This window comes from Podarcis vaucheri, assembly GCF_965113315.1.
Source record: "Podarcis vaucheri genome assembly, chromosome: 2".
NCBI lineage: Eukaryota > Metazoa > Chordata > Lepidosauria > Squamata > Lacertidae > Podarcis > Podarcis vaucheri.
The window spans coordinates 24,117,127-24,142,685 of record NC_138760.1 but is presented as its reverse complement, the minus strand read 5'-3'; the positions used below and the strand labels follow the sequence as shown (position 1 = coordinate 24,142,685).

Below are 25,559 nucleotides of genomic sequence, written 5' to 3'. Positions count from 1 at the left end.
CAACTTTGCAGCGCTAAAGGTTTCCAAAATTAATTTTCCATGTCATGGACTCCTCTTCCTTCCCCCTCTGCTGTTCAAACAGCCATGGAGCAGAGGACAATGAAAACAACCCACATTTTAAAATTGTTATGGGAAGAGAGGTGATCGCTGATCTGGTCTCTAGTCCAGAGATGCAGTGATTGAGATCTATTTATCTTAGCATAAAGGCAATGAACGCCTTATACACAAAGTTTAAAGTGGGAGGGATATTTGTGGAGAGGTTGGCACAAGAAGGGCAGGGAGAGTTCTGGGAATTTCTGGAGAGCTCTGGGGGCCTCAATGTGTGATGTCATTAAAAGACAGGTCATATCCACACCATAAATTTACAGCACATTTAAAGTACATTACATCCCCTAAGGAATCCTGGCAAGTGTAGTTTGTAAAGGGTGCTGGAAACTGTAGCTTTGGGAGGGGTAAGCTTCAGTTCCCAGATTTTTTTGGAGGGCATGCACTATAAAAGTGTGGTGTGACCTTTGCTGGGGAATGAAAGAATTTCAGGTCTCTCTTGGGAGACAGAACTGCAGTTTCTTGTCTTGCCGCTCAGGATACTTGAGCGACTTTCCGAAACTGGGGGGATCATGGAGGGGAGAGAAATGCTATAATGATCCCGACCTCCATGACAAAGCAATTCAGTGGTTGAGTGGTTGGAGGATGGATGGTGGCTAACAGATTGAGGTTGAATTCTGACAAGAAGAAGTACTGTTTTGGGGGGACAGGGGGTGGGCTGGTGTGGGGGACTCCCTAGTCCTGAATGGGGTAACTGTGCCCCTGAAGGACCAAGTGCGCAGCCTGGGAGTCATTTTGGACTCACAGCAGTCCATGGAGGTGCAGCTCAATTCTGTGTCCAGGGCAGATGTCTACCAGTTCCATCTGGTATGCAGGCTGAGAACCTACCTGGACTCTCTCACCAGAGTGGTGCATGCTCTGGTTGTCTCCCGCTTGGACTACTACAATGTGCTCTACGTGGGGCTACCTTTGAAGGTGACCTGGAAACTGCAATTAATCCGGAATGCGGCAGCTAGACTGGTGACTGGGAGCAGCTGCCGAGACCATATAACACCGGTCTTGAAAGACCTACATTGGCTCCCAGTACATTTCTGAGCACAATTCAAAGTGTTGGGGCTGACCTTTAAAGCCCTAAACAGCCTCAGCCCAGTATACTGAAGGAGCATCTCCACCCCCATCGTTCAGCCCAGAAACTGAGGTCCAGCTCTGAGGGCCTTCTGGCAGTTCCCTCATTGCGAGAAGTGAGGCTACAGGGAACCAGGCAGAGGGCCTTCTCAGTAGTGGTGCCTGCCCTGTGGAACACCCTCCCACCAGATGTCAAGGAAATAAACAACTATCAGACTTTTAGAAGACATCTAAAGGCAGCCCTGTTTAGGGCTGGGGAGGCCTGGCCAGAAGGGCAGGGTATAAGTAATTATTATTATTATTATTATTATTATTATTATTATTATTATTATTATTATTTTTCCACCCACTGCTTTCTATGTGTATTGGCCATTGTGCTACAACCCATGAAATGCTTATGTTTGGTAGGGAAGCCACAGTTCCCAGGATTCTTTGGGACAACCCTTGACTGTCAAAGTGGTTTAAATGTTCTTTAAATATATGGTGTGGATGTGAATATAAAGAGGCCTGGACTGCATAAACGGAAGTTAATAAATAAAGTGTCTGTTGTTTTTCTTAAACTGGATCACTGCCCTTTTCACTGTCTTTTTCTGGATGATACCGACCTTGCTGAGCTGCTGGTTTAGGTGGGCAAGATTTAGGGCAGTGGGTGGATCTACACAGATATAAAAAGCGCTATAAAAAAGCTATTAAAAAAAGAGAGCTCTCAATGGAAATTTGCATTGACTTCGGATTGCTGCTCTATAGCGCTGTCTGGTGTCATATTTTTATAATGAATTTATAATGTTATGAATTGACCTGTGTAGCTGAGTTCAGTGTTTGCCAAACTTGGGTCTCCAGCTGTTTTTGGACTACAATTCCCATCATCCCTGACCACTGGTCCTGCTAGCCAGGGATGATGGGAGTTGTAGTCCAAAAACAGCTGGAGACCCAAGTTTGGGAAACACTGATTTAGGTTGTTTACAGGGGAGAACCTTCTGTTGTGCTAAGAGAAATCCTTGGACTGATGGAATAAAAGATTTAGAGCTATGTTGGAATCCACCCAGAAAACAACAGGCTATTTGCAGTTTGGAAAGTGATGGGGAAATGTGCTGAAAAGCAGAGGATGAATGGAAAGATGTGTTATGCTCATATAACTACCGTGTTGACAAATCCGGGTGAAAGCTGAACAAAATCAGATTGTCTGGTGGAGCCCTTGGGAAGGTTTTCATGCCTTTTAATAACTGAACAGGAGTGAAGAATTCAGGTGTGGCATCTCCTGTTGTGGTAATGGGGGAACCACACCCGGCAAACATCTCCCTACCTCTAATCTGTTAGGGCAAGAAAAGAATTCAAGGAAAAGAACTGGCAACCCAAAGACTTGCGCCTCTCCCTCCCTCTCCCTCTCCCTCCACCCTTGCAACTGTATTGTGGTCATGAGAAGTACAGTGTGTGAAATGGTATCATAATAAAGTTCTTTCATGCACATTTTTGAATCTCCTCCAGTCCCGAAGCCTGAAAATTCTCCTGTTCCTGTGAGGAATGTTCTGCCCTGCAGGTTGCATTCAAGCTAAGCAACGCCAAATTCCGACGCAACACTCCCTTCCCATGGGAAACTTGGGAATCAGAAAGATCCTGGACTTGTTGGCACCTCACATTTGGAATGGACTTCTGCCCACATTCTCTCCAGCAGGCGGGAGTGCCATGTTAAAATTTTCTGTCCTGTCCTACAGGCGTCTCTGGTGTTTGTGCATCTTCAAAACCATCCAGCTCCTTCTCTGTGTAACTTTCTGCTTGTAAGAGATGGGGGGTGGAGGAGGCTGGTGCAAGCAAGCTTGAGATTTCCAACAAGGCAGGGGTGGGGGACTCGTAGATCCCCAGATGTGGAGGGACCATAGGTACAGCACATACAATATGGTCCCAGCTCCAATTGCTGGCATCTCCAGGCACATCTGGGAAGCCCTGGAGAGCAGCTGCTGGTTAGCGTAGACAATACTGCGCTAGATGGATCATTGGTCTGACTCCAGTGTGGTGACGTGGTTAAGAGCGGTCGACTCATAATCTGGTGAACCGGGTTCAATTCCCTGCTCCTCCACATGCAGCTGCTGGGTGACCTTGGGCCAGTCACACTTCTCTAAAGTCTTTCAGCCTCACTCACCTCACAGAGTGTTTGTTGTGAGGGAGGAAGGGAAAAGGAGAATGTTGGCTGCTTTGAGACTCCTTTGGGTAGTGATAAAGCGGGATATCAAATCCAAACTCTTCTTCTTCTTCAATGCAAGGCAGCTCCTGTTAAGTTCCTCCTCAGAGCACTAAACCAAGAAACAGGTGCTCCATAACCTTGCAGGCCTTGTATCCATGACTAAAACGGATTTGGAACGGGGGGGGGGGGAATCTACACACAGATTTAAAAAAATGCTTTGAAATTGCTTTGTTTTATTATTATTTTTTTTAAAAAGTTTTGAAAAATACATTGAATTTGGCGCAGCTCATTTTTGCCATCTATACATTTGTATATTTCACTTTACAGTACATTTAAAACTTTTTATTTGCAGCTGTATAGCTGAGTCCAATTTCTCACTTGAAGATCATAACGGAGTACAAAGAGATAGTGGGATTCTGGGAAAATACCTATAACGAACTGAAAAAGATGTTTAGATTTTCGTTTCCTTTCCCGGGAAAATCAGAGGCTCACTATGTCAGGTTCCTATTGGAAGACCGGACAAATGCTAGAACATTAGCAGTGGCGAAGTTTTTATCGGTGGCTGGAAGAACCAATGATCTCTGTCTTTAAGTCTGAACAAAATGCTTGTTTAACCTGGAGGTAGGCTGTCTGAATTGTGCATTGCTCTGTAACAATTTGTTGGGTCTCTGGGCCGTAATAAAGATTGATTGATTGATTGATTGATTTGAAAAAAACAAAACCAGAATCCTTTCTCCTAGGTATCATGTCAGAGGAAATAAAAAGAACGGTCAGACCAATATTTATGTATGCAACTACGGTGGCAAGGTTATTGACTGCCAAAAATTGGAAAAGTAGCAGCATCCCAACTAAAACAGACTGGTTATCTAAAATGATGGAATACTTCCATACTGCCGAACTAACAGGGAGGATAAGAGGAGATATGGTACAAAAAGTCAGTAAGGAGTGGGCTATCTTTAAGGAATACATCAAAATTTATATGGAAAAAGTAGAATTTCTGACAGATATTGAGTGAATCCAGAAAATGATTAGAGTGAAAGGAGAGTAAAGTCGAGATAGAAGAAGAGATTAAAGAAATAATGAAATGTGTTTAAGCTAGTTGGAAAAATAAAGTAGCGTAACAAGAATGGCTGGAAGTCAATTCACTTGGTGGGTGTCCATGTGGGGTAGGAGTGTAGGTATGTTGATATGTACAGTATAGGTAGGCATTATATAGAGTAATGTAGGTATGTTTTATGTTATGATAATAAGGTAGTGTGTTGTGTATGTGTATTGTGTAAATGTATATGTATGTGTTTTATGAGTGTGTGTATATATTTAAATGAAGATCATAACGGACGAGGAAACTGAGAAGGGAGGATTGCCTAAGAAACACCAAATCACAGTACTTTTATATGTAGGGAAACAAAACAAAATGTGATGTGGCCTGGGATGTCTCAGTAGGTATCTGGGGACAGGAGTGTGGATAAGATATGCACTGCAGAGTTCTTGATTTATTGGACCAGAAATAATCATTAAAAATTATTTACTTTCATTTTAATTTACACCCCCCCCTTTTTAGTACTTTATTGTCTGCCAGTCTTATGCTGTGTCAGTTTGTTTCTATGAAGTGCATAATGGTTTTGACAGCTTGATTTTTTTCTGTTTCTTCCCCCCCCCTGTGTTTTAAGATTTAATAAAGATTAATTTAAAACCAAAAATGATTGTCATTAGCCAGAAAGCTAAGAAAGAAGGACGTTCAACATCAAGTTAAGACACATCTTTTCCTTCAGGCTTATGAAGATGGATGATTGATGTCTGTGTGTGTGTGCAGCTGGATTGCTTTTTTATGGTATTTATTGGTTTTGGGGTTTTATATTAGGAGTTAAAATGTTGTATTTTAAGGAATTGCTTGTGTATTACCCTGGGAGCCTTCGGGTAGAAGGGCAGGATGATGCTGATGATGCTGATGATATGGATTCTAGATGTGGAAACTGGGCACAAAAACCTTCGACAACGATGATCTCTTGAGTGCCATATCTTATTTCAAGCGTGTGGCTGGTCCTGTGAACCACAGTAACAGAGGGGACACAATTCAGCTGAGATTAATGCTTTGTTGCATTGAAACAAGAATGTACAGGACAGGTGAGACATTTCTTTTTGAAGTTTTGGTTTCCACATGTTTCAGGCTGAAATCTGCCTGTTTGATGAAGGAGAACAGTTTTTGAGCATCTAAACAAAGTGCATTAAATAATAAGATGTCACAGCTTAGCGAAGCCTCTGAAATTTGGAGCAAAGGAGCTGTGAAGCCCTGATAATATCTATGTTATGTACTGAAGTTCTCACCCTGAGCCAGCAGGGGGATACTGCAGATAGTTTTCACTCAGGTCCACATCTGCAAATAAGGGATTGAAAGTGACATCCAGTGATTGGATAGTTACAGGAAGTTGTTACAGTTGCGTTGTACTGGAGCTCTATATAAGCAGACTGGCTGAACCCTTTAGTTCAGTTCTGTTCTGGCCTGTGAATAAACAAGAGCTGTTTGAAGAATTGCTGTGTCGTCTGATATGTTCACCCACAACTTAACAATCTAAGTTTAGGAAAATTCCTGAAATGAATTTCTTTGTGGGTAGGGCTGGGGTGGAGCTGTTACTAGTCACATGAGCTGGGCAAGGCTTACAGGAAGTACAGACCCTCCAAGCGTCCCTGTTTTCCAGGGACAGTCCTGGATTTACAGAAGCTGTCCCAGTTTCTGATTTGATCCTGGAATGACCCGCTTTTGCTTAGGACATCCCTATTTTCACTGGAGAAATGTTGGAGGGTATGGAGTTATGCGACCTCTGAGCCAAGGAGATAAGTAACTATACAACCTTTAGAAGACATCTGAAGGCAGCACTGGATAGGGAAGTTTATTTTAAATGTTTAATGTTATATTATGCTAAATATGTTGGAAGCCACTCAGAGTGGCTGGGGCAACCCAGTCAGATAGGTGGGGCATCATCATCATGGAATAACTCATCCCTATTGTCATTGCAGAAATGTTGGAGGGTATGGAAGTACAGTGGTACCACCTCAGTTTTCAAACATAATCTGTTCTGGAAGTCTGTTCGAGTTCTGAAATGTTCGAAAACTCTATAGCCGACGGCTTGGCCCAGGATCTTGTACTCAGCGGAAGCCACGTGGCATGTTTGACTTCTGAGGTGTGTTCGAAAACCGAAGCATTTACTTCCGGGTTTATGGCAGCCTTGTTTAGGGAAGCTTTTAATGTTTAATAGACTTTTGTATTTTAATATTCTGTTGGAAGCCACCCAGAGTGGCTGGGGAAACCCAGCCAGATGGGCGGGATGTAAATAATAAATTATTATTATTATTATTATTATTATTATTATTATTATTATTATTATTACGTTCGAAAACCGAAATGTTTGTCAATGGAGACGTTCGAAAACCAAGGTACCACTATGTATAAATGGGAAGCTGCCAAAGTTTCACTTTGGCTTTCCAGATTTTGGACAAGAGAAGATGCATTTCAACAAAGAAAGAAAGTGAAAATGAAACAGAAACTGTTTTGGTTCCACTTTAGTCTACAGATCCTTCTTCAGGGTCCCAGGATTAACTCACCCTTGTTTGCTTTCTGGTGACAGCGACCATTAATTTGTACCACGAACGTTATTGAGGGCACACTGACCTACATGAAGCTATTTAGATGAGAATCTGGTTTCTCTGCAGACAACAGACTCCGATTCTCCCTCGCTCCACCCTACAGCAACACAAGGACATAACAGCACATCATCAACAGGAAGAATCTGCCCCCTTTCAAAAAATAACTTTTCATTTGATTTTATAGACAGGGATCATAGGAATATTAAATGATACAAACAAACAGACCAAGTTTTCAATGCCATTTGTACATCGCAAAAATAGCACAACAAATTTGCAGTAATAGCGACAACATATGGTTCATTACTAGTGCTCAGTGTATAAGTTCTTGCTTCATGGAATTGTTTAAATAAAAATAATAGCAAAGGGGAAATGGAATAGAATGGAGTTAACAGATCACATTCAACATTGCATAGCTAAACAGCTAAATCAGCAGCCCTTGTGGTTGTGCTTAGAATAAGCATGAGTAATAGTCATGTTTCCTCTTGTGTTACCAATGAAACAATGTAAAGTGCTGGTACATTGATGAATTTGGGAAGGTGGTTCCAAGTGAAGGTAATAATTTATGCTTAAATTAAAATTTAGACCAACCAGATTGAGCCAAGTGCTGATGGCAGGGATTGTTCATTTTCTGGAAAACTGGCATATGTTACGAAGTTAAACCACACCATCTTTCTAGATCTGTCCACATGCCAACTGTAGCTTATTTGTTAAGGAGAGCTATTTCCCAAAGTGTTTTGTACCAATTGTCTACCGTTGTGCCAGAAAGGTCTTTCCGGTGTCTGGTTATGTTGAAGACTGCACTTTTGACATGATCAACAGCAATTCCAGAAGGTTATGTCCATATTTATCCCCCTTATGTCTCCTTTGGTGTAGCTGAATAATATTTTTAATGGAGCTGTGGATGTTGCTGTTTAATGTCAAAGGCATTGTCATTAGCCAGAAAGCTAAGAAAGAAGAAGGTTGAACAGATAAACACTGATATCCCCTCATCTGTTTCAAACATGCCTATGAATACAGATTAATATAATACCATTAAATGTGCCTCTTCACATCATGTTGATTGGAAATGTCCTCCTAGCTGCAACTCATGAACCCCTTTCAAATAACACTCATGCATGTAGGAACAAAGAACAGCAATTTATTTATCCAATGCAGCAAGGAACTTGCATAGGATACCTTGGTACCTGATAAATATGTGTGGTTATTATAAATAGTATATGTTCTGAGAAGGGCACTCCAATTTTCATTGTGATGCCACACATAATACCAGGACACACATCTGACACCCTGTGTTGCTTCCAGCATTGTCTACCAGGTGAGATCTCAGAGATTTGCACCTCTCCGTATCTCAGTTCCTTAGCTACTTCCAGCATCACCAGCAATTTTCTCTCCCCTTTCCGTTCCCAATGGAATTCTCCAACATCACACCCTCCAACATTTCTCTGATGAAAATAGGATGTCCTATTCCATCACCATCCTAATTTTCTTACATATACCCTGCCCATCCACCCAGCCACTCTGGGCACCCTCCAGCATATATAAAGGTAAAGGTAAAGGGACCCCTGACCATTAGGTCCAGTCGTGGCCGACTCTGGGGTTGCGGCGCTCATCTCGCTTTATTGGCCGAGGGAGCCGGCGTACAGCTTCCGGGTCATGTGGTTAGCATGACTAAGCCGCTTCTGGCGAACCAGAGCAGTTAATGGCAATGCCATTTACCTTCCTGCTGGAGCGGGACCTATTTATCTACTTGCACTTTGACGTGCTTTCGAACTGCTAGGTTGGCAGGAGCAGGGACCGAACAACGGGAGCTCACCCCATCACGGGGATTTGAACCACGACCTTCTGATCGGCAAGTCCTAGGCTCTGTGGTTTAACCCACAGAGCCACCCGCGTCCCTCCAACATATATATATATAAAAGTTTAATGTTTTTATATATGTTTCCCCCCCCCAACATATATAAAAACATTAAACATTTTTTTAAAAGCTTGCCTAAACAGGGCTGCCTTCAGATGTCATCTAAAGGTTGCACAGTTACTTATCTCCTTGGTTCGGGGGTCGCATGACTCCTCACCCTCCAACATTCCTCCGATGAAAATAGGGACGTCCTTAGGAAAAGCAGGACATTCTGGGATCAAATCAGAAACCAGGATGGCTTCTGCAAATGCAAGACTGTCCTTGGAAAATAGGGACACTTGTAGGGTCTGAAACATCCTTAAGCCTTGTTTTGCTGCAGCTGCACATTGTGGGAAGCTTCTGCATGCGTACCTGGCTTGAATGGGAGCGAAACATCAGCATATATAGCAGATCCTTGCTCCGGCAACCAGGAAACTTCAAGCGTATCTGGGAGCATGTCAGGTTAGAAGGTGACACGCCTTTTCCAGGGCCACTGGTGGCTGCTCTGTATGGAGCAACTTGCCAGCATTCTGAACTGGCTCCATCCCTCTATGAGGTTATTGTACGGGCAAAACGGGACAATAATTATTCAATGCACTTCAGGCTGTAAAGTGCAGCAGAACAGATCGAGCACATCTCGTAGCGGACCAGCGCCACCTTGGATTAAAAATGCAAATAATAAAATAATAATAATAATAATGTATTATTTATACCCTGCCCATCTGGCTGAGTTTCCCCAGCCACTCTGGGCGGCTTCCAATCAAGTGTTAAAAACAGTACAGCATTAAATATTAAAAACTTCCCTGAACAGGGCTGCCTTCAGATGTCTTTTAAAGATGGGATAGCTGCTTATTTCCTTCACATCTGAAGGAATGTGTTCCTTCAGGGTGGATGCCACCTGTAACCTCACTTCTCGCAATGAGGGACTCGCCAGAAGGCCCTTGGTGCTGGATCTCAGTGTCTGGGCTGAACGATGGGGGTGGAGACGCTCCTTCAGGTATACTGGACCGAGGCCGTTTAGGGCTTTAAAGGTCAGCACCAACACTTTGAATTGTGCTCAGAAACGTACTGGGAGCCAATGCAGATCTCTCAGAACTGGTGTTATGTGGTCTTGGCGGCCGCTCCCAGTCACCAGTCTAGCTGCCGCATTCTGTATTAATTGCAGTTTCCGGGTCACCTTCAAAGGTAGCTCCACGTAGAGCGCGTTGCAGTAGTCCAAATCCAGCTCCCGTTCCCCCCTCTGCTTTCGATTGCAAGTGGTGGAATCAGGACAAGAAAGAAATGAAAGGTGTATAGAAAACTATATTTGCTTTTCTTTGCAGAGGCAACACTGACTCGCTTAGGAGTTCCCGACACATTCGGTCTATGAAGGACTTTGGTCTCCTGCCAGGTTTAATACACTGATCTGTCGCTGGCAATGTGGGCAATTTTAAACAAAAAGTTTACATTGCCGGCTCTATTACATGTTACATCGCTAGGCTGGGGGAAGTGGTTTTCAATTACCCAGTGTTCTGTAGTTGTGACCGCGGTTAGTCCGGGGGAACAGCCTCTTCCCAATGACACACGTGAGCTAAGTTTTTAAAGCAATTTGGAGAGCAGCGCAGCAGTAAGGCCAGCCCTTCCATCTGGGCTACTGTGAAAGCAGGGCAGGAGAGAGGCACCATTTTGGTGGCGGTGGGGATTAAGCTGTTTGTTTTATGGATAAGTATAGTTACAGCTATTTCCTGCACATTCCAGCTACACAGAAGTCGCCCCCCCATCACATCCCACAGCCTGCCCTGGCCAATTTGCTCTTGACATATTTACAGACAGAGAAAGCCACCTCTGGTCTAGTTCTTGCAAACATCGTGATCTGTTATGAAAACGTTCCTAAGGGGGCAAAGGCTTTGGGATACGGACAAAATATATTTCTCTGTCCCGCGTGGCAAGAGCCAGAGAATATGCTCCGGCTCCACACTGGGGATAAACTGGATTAATCCTACCGCTTGCTTTTGTTCTTTTCAAAAGAGGCTGTGCTACACGTCCATTTGTGAGAAAACACACACACACACACGGTTTTTCATTGGCATAACAGAAACCAGAGTTCTGGCTGGTTCTCTTCAGCTGGTGTCCAAAATGAGATTAAATGATTAATATTTCCAAGGACAAATCAGCTTCAGAGAGGCCTTGGGTATGTGCTTCCTTTCCTAACAATGGATGTCTGGAGTCTGTAATGAAATCAACTTGTGTGTAGGGGCAGCGCCTGCACATGGATTTGTGGCACTGAGGAGAAGATGCACTCGCTCAGCGCGTCTCCTGTTGGGTCCCCTGCCAAAAAGGAGGGTTTTGGTGGGGCCAATAGGGGCCAGGGAACCTTTATTTATTCATTTGACAAGATTTATAAACTGTTTAATCGACAAAAGCTTCTCGGCCTCCCTTGGCCAATAAAGCGAGATGAGCGCCGCAACCCCAGAGTCGGTCACGACTGGACCTAATGGTCAGGGGTCCCTTTACCTTTTCACAGTAGACCCTCCTGTTACGTTACTCTCGAGTAATGTAAACTTTGGGATGCGAAAGCGGCAAACCCGGAAGTATTTTTCTGGATTTTGCTGCATGTTCATGTGCAGAAGCGCTTTATTGAGCTGCGTGAGTGCGCAGAAGCGGTGCCTCTGGATACAGATTTTTTTGGGTGCGCACGGACCCCCAGAATGAATTACACTGAGAATGGATTTTTGTGTGGAAGACTGTGAGTTCAGTTCAGTTCTTCTTTTTTTAAAGAAAATATTATTAAAACATATTTATTCTAAAGTTACAATACAACTTTGTCCAGAACATGATCACTCCAATCCTTAATTCCTCATCACTGTCATGTTAGCTTGCCAACTACCCTCACTAGGAACCCAATTACCGATCTGGTTTGCTAGATGTTTTCAATGTGCCTTGATTGGAAACGCCCTGTTAAGTTCTGATATTCAGAATAAATCCCTGCGCTCAGCAGATGCTCAGAGGCACTGTGTTCTTTCATTTTCAGAGTATGTCTCTTGCATCTGGCTCTAGTTGGTAGATCTTTGGGGTGATGGTGGTTATCCAACTTGTTCATTCCATCAGAACAAGGATTTACCCTTCAACAACAAAACTCGCCCCCCTCCTTCCTCCTTCGCTTGCACAACCCCTAAATCTGTTCAATGGGTTTCCACAACCCATCGTGCCATCGTGGCCCCTGCAGGCACTGCGCCACGCCCTGCCGGCGCCGCACAACATCCCCATGAAGTGGGATAACCACCATGAAGCTCTGCTCCTGGACAGGGGCAGGTTCTGTTGCACAAGGGTAAATTTCTGCATTGACAGAACAAGTTACTGGATACAACCCTGAGATTCTAGCAAAAAAAAAGTAATCTTGAAGCCCTCCTTCTCCTCTTGCAGGATATGTGCTGTATGTTTGACATGAGATTATGCATAGTGGACTCTTGTCCTGCCTCCCCCTTCCTTTCCACCCTGTGAATATGGAGAATTCTTCCAGATCTGCAGGCATTCCTTCAGATTGAGTGTCTGTGAAATGTGGTTTCTGAGCTAGTTGACTGCGGTAAGACATCGTATAAGTCTCCCTGTAAATGGCTAAGTGTGTGTGTACACACACACACACACACACACACACACACCATATTTGTGCCATGTAACTACTTGGAGTGATATTTTAAGAGTTTGCTACAGAGAGAAAAAAGGGGGAAAGAAAAAAACAACACCCCACATTTGTAGCTGAGCCAAGACCTTGTCTCTGTTCAACTTCATCCCCCAAGTGAACCGCTTACAGCCAAGTTATAATCCCCTGGAAAACTGAATTGTAACAGAAGTGCCGCTAACTGCTAACATAATCCTAAACGTAAACCACATTGCTTTACTAAAAAAGGGCATGGCTACTTTCTTATTGAACATAGTCATGACTCAGCAATGTGGACTTTATAGCAACCCGATGTTTAAATTTCTAGCGCTCTTGGCAACAGGTAGATGTCTTGTCATCAAGGAACACAAACCTTATTTGCACCCGTTATATGCTTATATGCTCCATTCACGGCACTCATTCAGCTGTCACAAACGCCAGGGATGAGATTGCTCTGATGTGTGAGCTTGGCACGGCAACTGCCTCCTTCTCCCTTGGTCTATATATATATCCTTATAAGAGAAATGACAGTTCTCTGAAATGAACATTTTGTGTGTGTGTCTGTATGTGTGCATGTGTGTGTGTTTAAAGGAAGCTTCTCTGAAAGAGTAGGATCGCAAGATTCTTAAATAAATGGGGGGGGAAACAAATTAACTGATTAACTAATTAAAAGCCCAGAGATAGCAAGTCATATAATAATTTTGTTAGAACCTCAGTTTCTGGATTTTTCATAAATTAAATTATTTCCAAGCATCTGTACCTTCATTTCCAAGGTACAGACAACACTAATGATTAACTGTATTTTTAGATTATTGTGGCTGTCCAAAGTATGGTGACATTCACCAAATGTGGACACTCCCAGCTGAATTGTGTGAATGCTTCTATTCTATTCTATTCTATTCTATTCTATTCTATTCTATTCTATTCTATTCTATTCTATTCTATTCTTACAAGATGCCCTCTAGATACTGAGGAACTTGAACTCCCATGGTCCCTGACCATGGACCACGCTGGCAGGGGCTGATGGGATTTGTAGTCCAACAACATCTGGAGGCTCCTGCCAACCTAGCAGTTCGAAAGCACGTCAAAGTGCAAGTAGATAAATAGGTGCCGCTCCAGCGGGAAGGTAAACGGCGTTTCCGTGTGCTGCTCTGGTTCGCCAGAAGTGGCTTAGTCATGCTGGCCACATGACCCGGAAGCTGTACGCCGGCTCCCTCGGCCAATAAAGCGAGATGAGCGCCGCAACCCCAGACTCGTCCGCGACTGGACCTTATGGTCAGGGGTCCCTTTACCTTTACCTTAACATTTGGAGGGCAACTCATTAGCCACCCCTGATCTGTAGATACTTAGAGGCGTATCACACACATACACATTTTGATGACACACAGACCATTCAGGCAATTGTTGCAACTGAGTGATGTTCTTTCCCAAGCTTTTAGAAATTCACAAAGTTGACCAGGGATGGTCAATGTCCGCATGTGAACCAAAGTTTGGACATTCACTGACACATTTGTTTCTAGTGTTCTTTTCAGTCTACACAGTGGCTTGTTGTAGAAGCCATGCCCACTACGCGCTTTTTGCCATTGCAGGCATTTTGTAAAACACAGCAGTTGTGAACAAATGGATTGGCTTTATACAGTGTCAGACCATTGGCTTATCTAGCCCAGGGTCTGGTCAGGATCTTTCCCAGCCCATCTACCTGAGGTTCTTTTATTTGGGACCTTCCAGGGACCTTCTGCCTGTAGAGTTTGCATTTTACCACTGAACTGTGGCTCCTCCTTCTTCCTACAATTATAATTTCAGTTTTTATGCTCCCCTTTATCAAAAGACCCCAGGACGGTATACAACACTGAAACACATTACAGAACAGCAGTGATAAAAAACATAGTAAAAGTCTACTGACAGCCTAATAACAAAACCACCATCATAACAACAGCCTTCTCTTATCCCCAGACATCAGGTGGCAGAGGAACCAGTCCCACGGCAGGTTGCCAGGAACGGACAAGACAAGAAAAAGTCCTTACCATCGGCTTTTATTTGATATTCACTGAGAGAGGCCTTGCAATGTGGCCTCTCAGAATAATGGTGTTGCTCCGAGTAAAACCCCACCCCCTCCGTCTCTCCAACTTCCTCATGAGTCATCGCTACGGGTGCTGAAAATCTCCCTCTGCCTTTGAGCTCTTTGCTCTCCTACTTTCAAGGCCCGCCATGTTCTGGGAGAGAGGGGGTCTGGAATGCTTTCTAAAGACACTGAGTCCACCAGCTGTCTCTACCCTGCTGTTGCTTCTTCTTCTTCTTCTTCTTCTTCTTCTTCTTCTTCATCTTCATCTTCATCTTCATCTTCATCTTCTTCTCTCCCATTATTTCCCGACTTTTCACCTCATCTTCCTCTGAGCTGTGACCTCCCTCAAACCCCTGTTGTAATTCTGAACTCTCTCCTTCTTATCTGGAAGGGTCAGGCTGGGGAGCTGCTCCCCACGGTTCCTCCTCTGCCCAGTCCCTGGCACCAGAATGCTTTGATAAGGGTTGGGGCATTAGCATGGTGTGAGTAGACAATGCCTCTTGCTGCTACTATTGGTCTTGCCGCTCAACCAATTCTCCTTTAAATAGGTACATATATCACACCAGCAGCTAGAATGGTGACTGGGAGCGGCTGCCAAGACCACATAACACTGGTCTTCAAAGATCTACATTGGCTCCCAGTACATTTCCGAGCACAATTCAAAGTGTTGGTGCTGACCTTTAAAGCCCTAAATGGCCTCGTCCCAGTATACCTGAAGGAGCGTCTCCACCCCCATCGTTCAGCCCGGACACTGAGGTCCAGTTCCGAGGGCCTTCTGGCGGTTCCCTCACTGTGAGAAGTGAAGTTACAGGGAACCAGGCAGAGGGCCTTCTTGGTAGTGGCGCCCACCCTGTGGAACGCCCTCCCACCAGATGTCAACGAGAAGAACAACTACCAGACTTTTAGAAGACATCTGAAGGCAGCCCTGTTTAGGGAAGCTTTTCAGGTTTAACAGACCACTGTATTTTAATATTTTGTTGGAAGCCACCCAGAGTGGCTGGGGAAACCCAGTCAGATGGGCGGGGTATAAATATATTATTATTATTATTATTATTATTATTATTATTATTATTATTACTACTACTACTACTACTACTTCTCATTAGCATCCCCAACCCTGCTTTAAAGAGAGAGAGAGAGAATGAACTAATATTATATATTAAAGAAAACATATCTGAACATATACTGGCTGGGTATAAACCATATATTTAAAGCATATGGTTTCCTCCGATAAATCATGGAAGCTGTAGTTCGCTAAGGTTCTTGGGAATTGCATCCCTATGAGAGGCAAACTACAGCTCCCAGAATTCTCTGGGGGAAGTCATGTGCTTTCAATATATGGTGCGTATCCAGCCGCAGAATATTTTCCCGCTGGACAATGTGCTATAGCAGCCCATCTCCAAACTCTTAGAAAGGAGGAGAGCTTCCTTTCAAGACAGTGGGCAAGGTTCCCATAGAATCCCAGAGTCTTGGAGACTGTCTTTTTGAAAAGTAAGCACCGATTCCCTTCTCCACTTTTCATCCAGCAATTTGCTTTGAAATTGAGCTAGTACAGATCGTACCAAGTCGCTTCCATCAGGGACTATCAAGAGCTGCCTTCTATCAGGCTGAAAGCTCGCTTAATTCTAGTCTGTTCTATTGTGTGTGTGTGTGTGTGTGATGGTTAAATTGGAAAACATGATATACTATGCATGCTATTACTCAGAGTCAGTGAGTCAGTGGAATACTGGATTTTAATTAATTCTGTTGGTTTTCTTTAGGAAGGGAGACAGACAAGTCAGGCAATTCTGGCATTTATTTGTGAACGCTTTCCAAACAAGCAGACGTTTAAGAGCCAAAGATGAGAGAGTTGGCTGCAGAAGAAGGGGCAGGGCACCGGAACAGCACATTTACCTCACCTTGCTGCCTGCTAGTCAAATTCTTTCCATTTGAGCCCTGGTAGGGTGGTGCGAGGGGTGTTCTGGAGAACTTGGCAAGATCCTGCTTTACAGAGCAGTGGTGCAGACCTGTCTTCTTACTCTCAGGTGTAGGAATCCTTGAGGGAAATCAGCCTCCTTCCTTTCTTGCACCTAAGAACATAAGAAGAACAGGCTGAAGCAGGCCATAGTCCAGAACTGTTTTCGCAGTAGCCAGCAAGGCACCCATGGTGTCAGGAATGAGCCAGCACCAAGCGAAAGTTTGCAGCTCACTGCAGAAATTAGCCAGGATCAGAGAGGCTGCTTTGATGTTAGTCAGACAGAAGAAAACCGGCAGCTGCATACTCCGGCTCCTCCTGACATTGATGTGCAAGCTGATAAGACAGTAATGGAGAACAGGCTAGAATGCAGTCAAAACTCGCCTGAAGCACAAACAGGCAGGAAAGAGTTTAGAGACAGCCTCTCAGAGAATGGGGAAGAGGTGGGAGCTGCCCCACTTAGTCTGAGCTCTCAGCGAATGGGAGGTTGCAAGATAGGAAGCAAAACACAAGATGTAAGAAGCGGAAGTTCAGTTGCTTCTGGTCACGCTGGAAGCAGTCTTCAGAAGGGTCATCTTGATTGATGATTGTGGTGGCTGTGTTAAGTCATCCGGAGCTATCTTTTTGTTTTGACAATAAATCGTCCTTTTTAATTAACTGTGCTTACTGTGTTATCAAGCTGGGGACTGGACTCCTGACACATGGGAAACCTGAGAGAAGGTTAAAGGTTAAAAAGGTAAAGGACCCCTGGATGGTTAAGTCCAGTCAAAGGTGACTATGGGGTGGCGGCGCTCATCTCGCTTTCAGGCCGAGGGAGCCGGCGTTTGTCCACAGACAGCTTTCTGGGTCACATGGCCAGCATGACTAAATCACTTCTGGTGCAACAGAACACTGTGACGGAAACCAGAGCACACGGAGATGCCGTTTACCTTGCCGCTGGAGCAGTACCTATTTAGCTACTTGCACTGGCATGCTTTCAAACTGCTAGGTTGGAAGGAGCTGGGACAGAGCAACAGGACCTCATGCCATCATGGGGATTCGAACTGCTGACCTTCTGATTGGCCAGCCCAAGAGGCTCAGTGGTTTAGACTACAGCACCACCCACGCCCCCAGAAGGAGCAGAGCAGCAATCTGCACTTCACATTCCTTGAAACTGGTATTCAGAGTCATACTGAATGCCATTGTCGGTAGCAGCTACTGATAGCCTTCCCACTGCAATTTTTTTCTTCTTCTAACCATGGTGTCGGTTTACAGACCCTCCAAGTGTCCCTATTTCCCAGGGATAGTTGTGGATTTACGGAAACCGTGCTGGTTTCTGATTTGATCCTGGAATGTCCCACTTTTCCATAGGACATCCCTATTTTCATCAGAGAAATGTTGGAGGATTTGAGTTTAGAGACGGGCCACTGCAAGCTGGACAGTGGCCTTCCTTATCTCGGAGACATGATTCAGCCGCCTTGCTGGAGATGAGCAGCTCTGGGTTTGCTCAGTGCCTGGATGGAAGACTGGCTGATATCATTCACCATGGGTAGGCAAACTAAGGTCTGCAGGCCGGATCAGGCCCAATTGCCTTCTGGATCCGGCCCGTGGACAGTCCAGGAATCGCTGCGTGGATTGCCAGTATGCACGTTCTTTCCCTCTCTCTCACACGACGACGTAAACGTCGCCTCCTCCCTCCCTCCTCCTGGCTTCTCCCTGCCCTGCCTAGAGGAGGAAGCGGGCTGGGCTTCGTTGGTGCCATCAGCAGCAGTGCTTGAGTGGCCACCATTTTAAGCAGCCCCTCTCCAGAGCCCTTTTGCGCACTGCTCATCGTCCCTCTACTGCCCCTGCTGCTCGCAAGACACAGGTAAGCTGCCACTGGGGCTAGTGGTGCTCTTGCATCATCCCCCCCAAAAATATAGTCTGACCCCCCAGAAGGTCTGAGGGGCAGTGGACAGCCCCCTGCTGAAAAAGTTTGCTGACCCCTGTCACTCACTATGCAGTGCCGTGCCCATCAACTGCTGCTCCATGGTAGATTCAGCATAAAAACCAGCGTGTGAGGATATACCGCAAACAATAGGCTTACCAGCTGCAATAGTGGGAGAGTCAAGCATAACTTCACATAGAAGCATATCATTGCTTACTTCAATTCACCTGTGGAAACAACTCAGAGGCCATGAAAGAAGGAAGGGTAACAACAGGAAGATTTAAAGGAACTATTGTAAACTCAAGGCAGTAGAGCTATAAGATGATCAGAGCCCCACTGAACTTGAAGCATAGGAAGTCCCAATGAAAATTTATAATTTGGCGGAATATTTGGACTATATGATATGTATTCATATAATTTGGAATATTTAATGTGATTTGATTGGATTGTTAAAATGGAAAATTTAATAAAAATTATTTAAGAAACAACAACTGCAGTTCCATGGTAAGAAGTGGGATACAAGTGTAAGATAATGAAATCCTGAATGACCAGTACCTCTCCCAGTAGAAATCTTACTGAATAAAATTTTGTTCAAGTGAAATAAACATACGGGGAAGAAGAAGACAAGCTCTATCATAAGAGTCTTTCTATAAACTGACTAAAGGTACTGAAACCTTTTCCTCATACCTATGCATATTATTTTTTTGTACCCCGCCCCCACAAAGAAAAACGTTCTTCATCAACCTGCTTCCCTCCAAATGTTTGGACTAAAACTCCCAGTAGCGGTCCAAAACATCTGGAGGGAAGCACATTGGCAAAAGCTGCCCTGAAACTTTAAAATGCAGAGAAGAAGAAGAAGAGTTTGGATTTGATATCCCGCTTTATCACTACCCGAAGGAGTCTCAAAGCGGCTAACATTCTCCTTTCCCTTCCTCCCCCACAACAAACACTCTGTGAGGTGAGTGGGGCTGAGAGACTTCAGAGAAGTGTGACTGGCCCAAGGTCACCCAGCAGCTGCATGTGGAGGAGCGGAGACGCGAACCCAGTTCACCAGATTACGAGTCCACCGCTCTTAACCACTACACCACACTGGCTCTCAATTCCCCAGCACAAAAATATTCAAGAAATGACTCAATGATACAGGGCATGTCTGAAGTCTCAGGGCTTGTCCCCACTTCTGCTTGTTCTGTGCCTAGAAAGAATGGGGCCAAGCGTTTTCCCCCTTGCCCCACTCCTTTCCAATGGAAAACCCGCTGTTTAGTGCTAAATTGAAGCAAATGTCAACCTGGACAAAATCTGAATTGCCATTTGTTCCAATTGAGTATTAAAGAGTGGTTTTCCCCAGAGGAGAGCAGCAGGTGAAGGGGAAGTGTGGTTAAGCCCTCAGTGAGACTAGTAATTCTGCACAGGACTGAAACCTAATATTTCAAAATGTATGCAACAAAGCTGGGCAATTGCCATGACCTACATATCTATTTGCACAGAGTTGTTTTGCAACGCACTGTGCCGTTTATTAATTGCTAATTAAATTGTAGGAATGATTCCCAAAGTAAAGCATAAAAGGGCCAAAGGATCTTTTAGCAAAGCACTCCCTCAGCCAGCCCCTCTTCCTTGTGCCTCTTCCATCCTTAGGAAATCTGAAACGGGGTGAAATCCCCAGAATGGATGGAATCTGTGGTAAAATCCCAGCTGAGTTTGCTGGTCTAGCTAGCAATGTAGGAAGAAGCTGTCCTAAAGGCAACAGCTCCTCTCTGTTCATCAATAAAACAGCAGAGGACATCTGTCTCTTCTAGAGATTCAGATTTCCACGGAGGCAGGATGGTCACACTGCTCCGTCTGCCCTCAGAAAAACTGGTAGAAAAACCAGTATCCCATTGGGACTGAATCCAGGACTGCTGCAAACCTACTGAATGGCTGCTCCATTGATCTCAACGATGAGTGTGGCTCCCTTGTGGAAATACAGGAAGTTCTGTTGAGTGTGAGCTTCTGTGCACATGCACAGTAGGAAAGGCTCTTGCCATCACGGTGACCATTACCACCAGATGACTTGTGCATTTTTGGGATGGCACAGAGGACTCACAAGTATCCAGACTTGTAACTCTGAATGTCCCAATCCCTTTTGCTGCCCACCCCCCCCAATAAACACATGGTGAAATCCGCTGCTCACGTGACCGCTGCATCATAAATAAAATGAGAAGACAAACTATCCCTGGGGAATGACCCGCTGTTGAGTGTTTCTTCGGTTAAAATAAATTCATGGATGGCAAACAAGCAGAGGAATCTCACGTGAACTTTGCCACACTATTAAAATGCATTTATAGCTTGTTTCTGCGTAAAAATATACTTTGGTCTGGCACACAGGATATTTTTCTTGTGACCCTCATTAACCCATCTCGTGATGACTCCGTGTGTGTGTGTGTGTGTGTGTGTGTGTGTGTGAGAGAGAGAGAGAGAGAGAGAGAGAGAGAGAATCCACTCATTGAAGATTCCTGGCTTAAGTCTGAGAAGCCTTAAGCAAGTAGCTTCTGCTCTGTTTGGCTGCCAGTCGAAAACTGATCTGTTTCATACAGCTTGCCACCTAGAAATACCGCATTTTTCGCTCTATAAGACGCACTAGACCATAAGACACACCTAGTTTTTGGAGGAGGAGAACAAGAAAAAAAATATTCTGAATCTCAGAAGCCAGAACAACAAGAGGGATTGCTGCGCAGCAAAAGCAGCTATCCCTCTTGCTGTTCTGGCTTCTGGGATAGCTGCGCAGCCTGCATTCGCTCCATAAGACACACACACATTTCCCCTTACTTTTTAGGAGGGAAAAAGTGAGTCTTATAGAGCAAAAAATACGATACTTCCTGCCCTGCATGCTCACCTACTGCCATGTGTACCATATAATACAGTGGTACCTCGGGTTACAAACGCTTCAGGTTACAGACACCACTAACCCAGAAATAGTACCTCAGGTTAAGAACTTTGCTTCAGGATGAGAACAGAAATCGTGCTCTCGTGGCGTGGCGTGGCGGCAGCAGGAGGCCCCATTAGCTAAAGTGGTGCTTCAGGTTAAGAACAGTTTCAGGTTAAGAACAGACCTCCAAAATGAATTACGTTCTTAACTAGAGGTACCACTGTATGCAATACTGGTTTAAACAGACCCATCAAGTGCCCCTATTTGCCAGGGACGGTCCCGGATTTACACAAGCTGTCCTGGTTTCTGATTTGAACTTGAAATGTCCCTCTTTTCGTTGAGTCCTAAGGAAAAATGGGACGTTCCAGGTTCAAATCATTTCATCGGAGAAACGTTGGAGGGTATGGTGTTATGTGACCCCCTGAGCCAATTAGATAAGTAACTATACAACCTTTTGTAAACTACTGAAGACAGCCCTGCATAGGGAAGTTTCTCTCTCTAATGTTTAATGTCTTTATATATGTTGGAAACTGCCCAGAGTGGCTGGGGCAACCCAGTAAGATGGGAGGGGTATAAATTATAAAAATCACATAATTGTTGTTATGGAATAAAAAGGTAAAGGGACCCCTGACCAGTCGTGGTCCAGTCGTGGCCGACTCTGGGGTTGCGGCTCTCATCTCACTTTATTGGCCGAGGGAGCCAACGTACAGCTTCCGGGTCATATGGCCAGCATGACTAAACCACTTCTGGCGAACCAGAGCAGCACACGGAAATGCTGTTTACCTTCCCGCCAGAGCGGTACCTATTTATCTACTTGCACTTTCAGGTGCTTTCAAACTGCTAGGTTGGCAGGAGCAGGGACCGAGCAATGGGAGCTCACCCCGTTACAGGGATTCGAACTGCTGACCTTCTGATCAGCAAGTCCTAGGCTCTGTAGTTTAACCCACAGCGCCACCCGTGTCCCTGTTGTTATGGAAAAGGACGTGCCTATTTTCATCAGAGAACTGTGGTAGGGTATGTTTATATGGATCACATCTAATGTCTGACTCCTGTGATTTCCCTCCTCTTAGGCATATCAGCCATTCCACATGTTAAACGGGGAAGTAATGGCGTCTCCACCTCCATCATTCAGCCCAGACACTGAGGTCCAGCTCCAAGGGCCTTCTGGTTTTTCCCTCACTGTGAGAAGTGAAGTTACAGCGAACCAGGCAGAGGGCCTTCTTGGTGGTGGCGCCCGCCCTGTGGAACGCCCTACCATCAGATGTCAAGGAAATAAACAACTACCTGACTTTTAGAAAACACCCAAGGGCAGCTCTGTTTAGGGAAGTTTTTAATGTTTGATGTTCTATTGTGATTTTAATATTCTTTTGGGAGCCTCCCAGAGTGGCTGGGGAGGCCCAGCCAGATGGGCAGGATATAAACAACAACAACAACAGCAACAACAATTATAATAACAATTATAATTATAACGAGTAGATGATATTCCTGGCTTGCTGGGCTCATGAACTGGCTTTCAGCATTCTGTGGGATTGTGGGGTTACAGAACAAAGTAGGCATCCAGAATGTTTGTGGGATCGTAACTATTTGCAATAAGCGACCCGTTGAGCAACAGGACTGTGTTCAGATGTTTTTATTTGGAACTAAACTCGGCTAGAGAAATGCCTGGCCCGCCTCTCTGCTCCCAATAAATCTGCACACCACACAATAAAACCTAATTTTTATATGGTATCGGGGACAAAAAGCATATTTAAAATTTGAAATGCAGAATTGCAGAGGCACTGTGGGGTGAGTTTTTTTGTTTCGTTTTTTGAATCATGGATTTGGCCATCAACAGCCTGTACTCCAAGGATGACTATGTGCACAGAGTACAGACTGTCTCTGTTAACGGAGTCACTTTTCTGTTCTCAGACCCAAGCTACATGTGGAAGGAGACTGCACTGTACTGCTGCCAGTCCGCACCTCCCCAGGAACACAGAGCTGATGTGGTCTGCTGCATGCTGTCTTTAGCAGTGGCTAATGAAGCAGAGCAGGTTGCGATCGTAAAGAAATACTAATTATAGTGTTGTCACATTGCACGGTTTTTCAGCTTGCTTCCAACCAGGCAGCGTGGCCCATGTGTCTCAATGCAAGGCCTCACCTGGACCTCAGATGCTTTGCTAGCCTCTTTTCTGCTGACGGTACCTACCTCTCAGAACACTCCAACTACACATGAAATCCCCAGTTATGCAAGCCACCCCAGTGACGCCCTTAAATCCACTCAAAACTATTTTGCGAATGCGAATGCCCACATGCTTCTGCAATGAAGGCTAGTGTAAGGATGCCCTCCCAAAGATAGATCTAATCTCCCTATTTATTTTTAACTTTTAAATTAAATTTTATTAAATACAAAAAAAGAAAAGAATATCAAATAAGAAAAGAAATAAAGAAACAATTTTCATACATAGACACATGAACATAATTATTTATACATCTGTAAAGCAATATTCAAAAAGAAGAGGAAGTGGGGAAAAGAGAACAAAAGAAGAAAGAAAAGTTAAAAATACAAATTTAGAGAATAGAAAAGTGTTCACCATAAACAACAATTTCAGATCTATACTTGCACACAATTTTACATTTCCATCTTGCAAAATATCAGTCTTAATTAAAATGTTTTAAAAGACTTCCCTATGTCCATGTGAGTCCTCTGTAGGGACGGGAAAATCTGCCCATTTTCTTTTCTCATTTTTCCAATTTTCAGTTGTCCATGTTTCCACATCAGCATTTTTTTTAAAATCCTCATGAAAATTCATTAGTATTTTACTGCAAATTTCTCCTAATCTAGACATGCTTGTATGCAGTTTTGTCTAATAGACATATTTTTTTGCAAAGCTATTTCCCCCAGTATAATGCACTTGGCATGTTATTTCCCCCCACCATGGTTTACCCCAGTAAAGGTAAAGGTAAAGGACCCCCGGATGGTTAAGTCCAGTCAAAGGCGACTATGGGGTTGTGACGCTCATCTCGCTTTTCAGGCCGAGGGAGCTGGCATTTGTCCACAGATAGCTTTTCCAGGTCATGTGGCCAGCATGACTAAACCGCTTCTGGTGCAATGGGACACCGTGACAAAAGCCAGAGCGCACGGAAATGCCATTTACCTTCCCACCGCAGCGGAACCTATTTAAACTGGTGTGCTTTTGAACTGCTAGGTTGGCAGGAGCTGGGACAGAGCTACAGGAGCTCACTCAGTTGTGTGGATTTGAACCGCCAACCTTCTGATTGGCAAGCCCAAGAGACTCAGTGGTTTAGACCACAGCACCACCCCTAGTATATGCATCTCTGTACACATCATTTGACTGAAGAACTACATTTGAAAATTCAGAGAAGAGCGTATTTTGAAGAACGGCTGTGATCTGGTTTGCACGGTGTTTCAGGAAGGGAGAACTAGGCAGGTTTGCCTGGAAAGGTGAACTGAATCAAATTTCTCCCCACCTACTTGCTCTTCATAATGTTCATGATCCACAAGGCTATTAGTGACTCCTGACAGCATAAGAGCAACCATCCTGCAAATAACTATGGTCAGGGGACATTTGCCTTTCTGCTACAGGGGTCTGCAGGTCAAATGGGGACCCTGAGAAGATTCACACAGCTGTTGAAAGCAACATGCTGTCTCCTCGATAGAAAAGAGGGAGAGCTTGAACCCTGTAATAAAAAATTGAAACGGTTGCTTTGTAACAAGTTTTGGGATAACATTAACTGTTTGAAGCAGATGTCTTCGCACATTTGCAGATCACAGGGTGGGTTTTCAGTTTGCGATGTGTGCTGCAACCTGATTTACGCTGCAATCCTCGGCAAGGGTATTGCTAGCCCAGAAATGGAAACAAGAAGAAATTCTGACGAAAGAAGAATGGCAGATGAAATGAATGGACTATGCAGAATTGGACAAAATGACAGGAAGGATTCGAAACCTGCGGGACCAGAGATTTACAGAAGACTGGAAGAAGTATATGAATTATTTGAAGAGCAGCTTTAATCAACCAATTACGCTAGTAGGACTACAAGAGGTTTTGTAAGGAGAAATATATGAAGCGTTACAAAGTAGAAAAAGATAGAGATATCGGCCATGAGTTTGAAATGTAATAGGGAAGATAAGAAATGCATACTGAGAGATTAGATTGGAAAATTTTCAGACAGGATTGATGGAAGTCAAAAATTGGAATAAGATGTAAAAGTATGT

The 25,559-nt window shown here is 44.3% G+C and overlaps 2 long non-coding RNA genes across 2 annotated transcripts in view; both read right to left on the bottom strand.

Annotated features, from left to right (window-relative positions):
* The window catches only part of LOC309526684, a 206,108-nt gene that overhangs the window by 133,258 nt on the left and 47,291 nt on the right, over positions 1-25,559 (bottom strand). The window lies entirely within an intron of this gene.
* Positions 14,539-20,740, bottom strand: LOC309526686. Its single transcript, XR_014216838.1, has 3 exons — positions 20,612-20,740; positions 16,467-16,653; positions 14,539-15,153 (listed from the first exon to the last, which is right to left on the bottom strand). It is a non-coding gene; the product is annotated as an uncharacterized lncRNA (long non-coding RNA).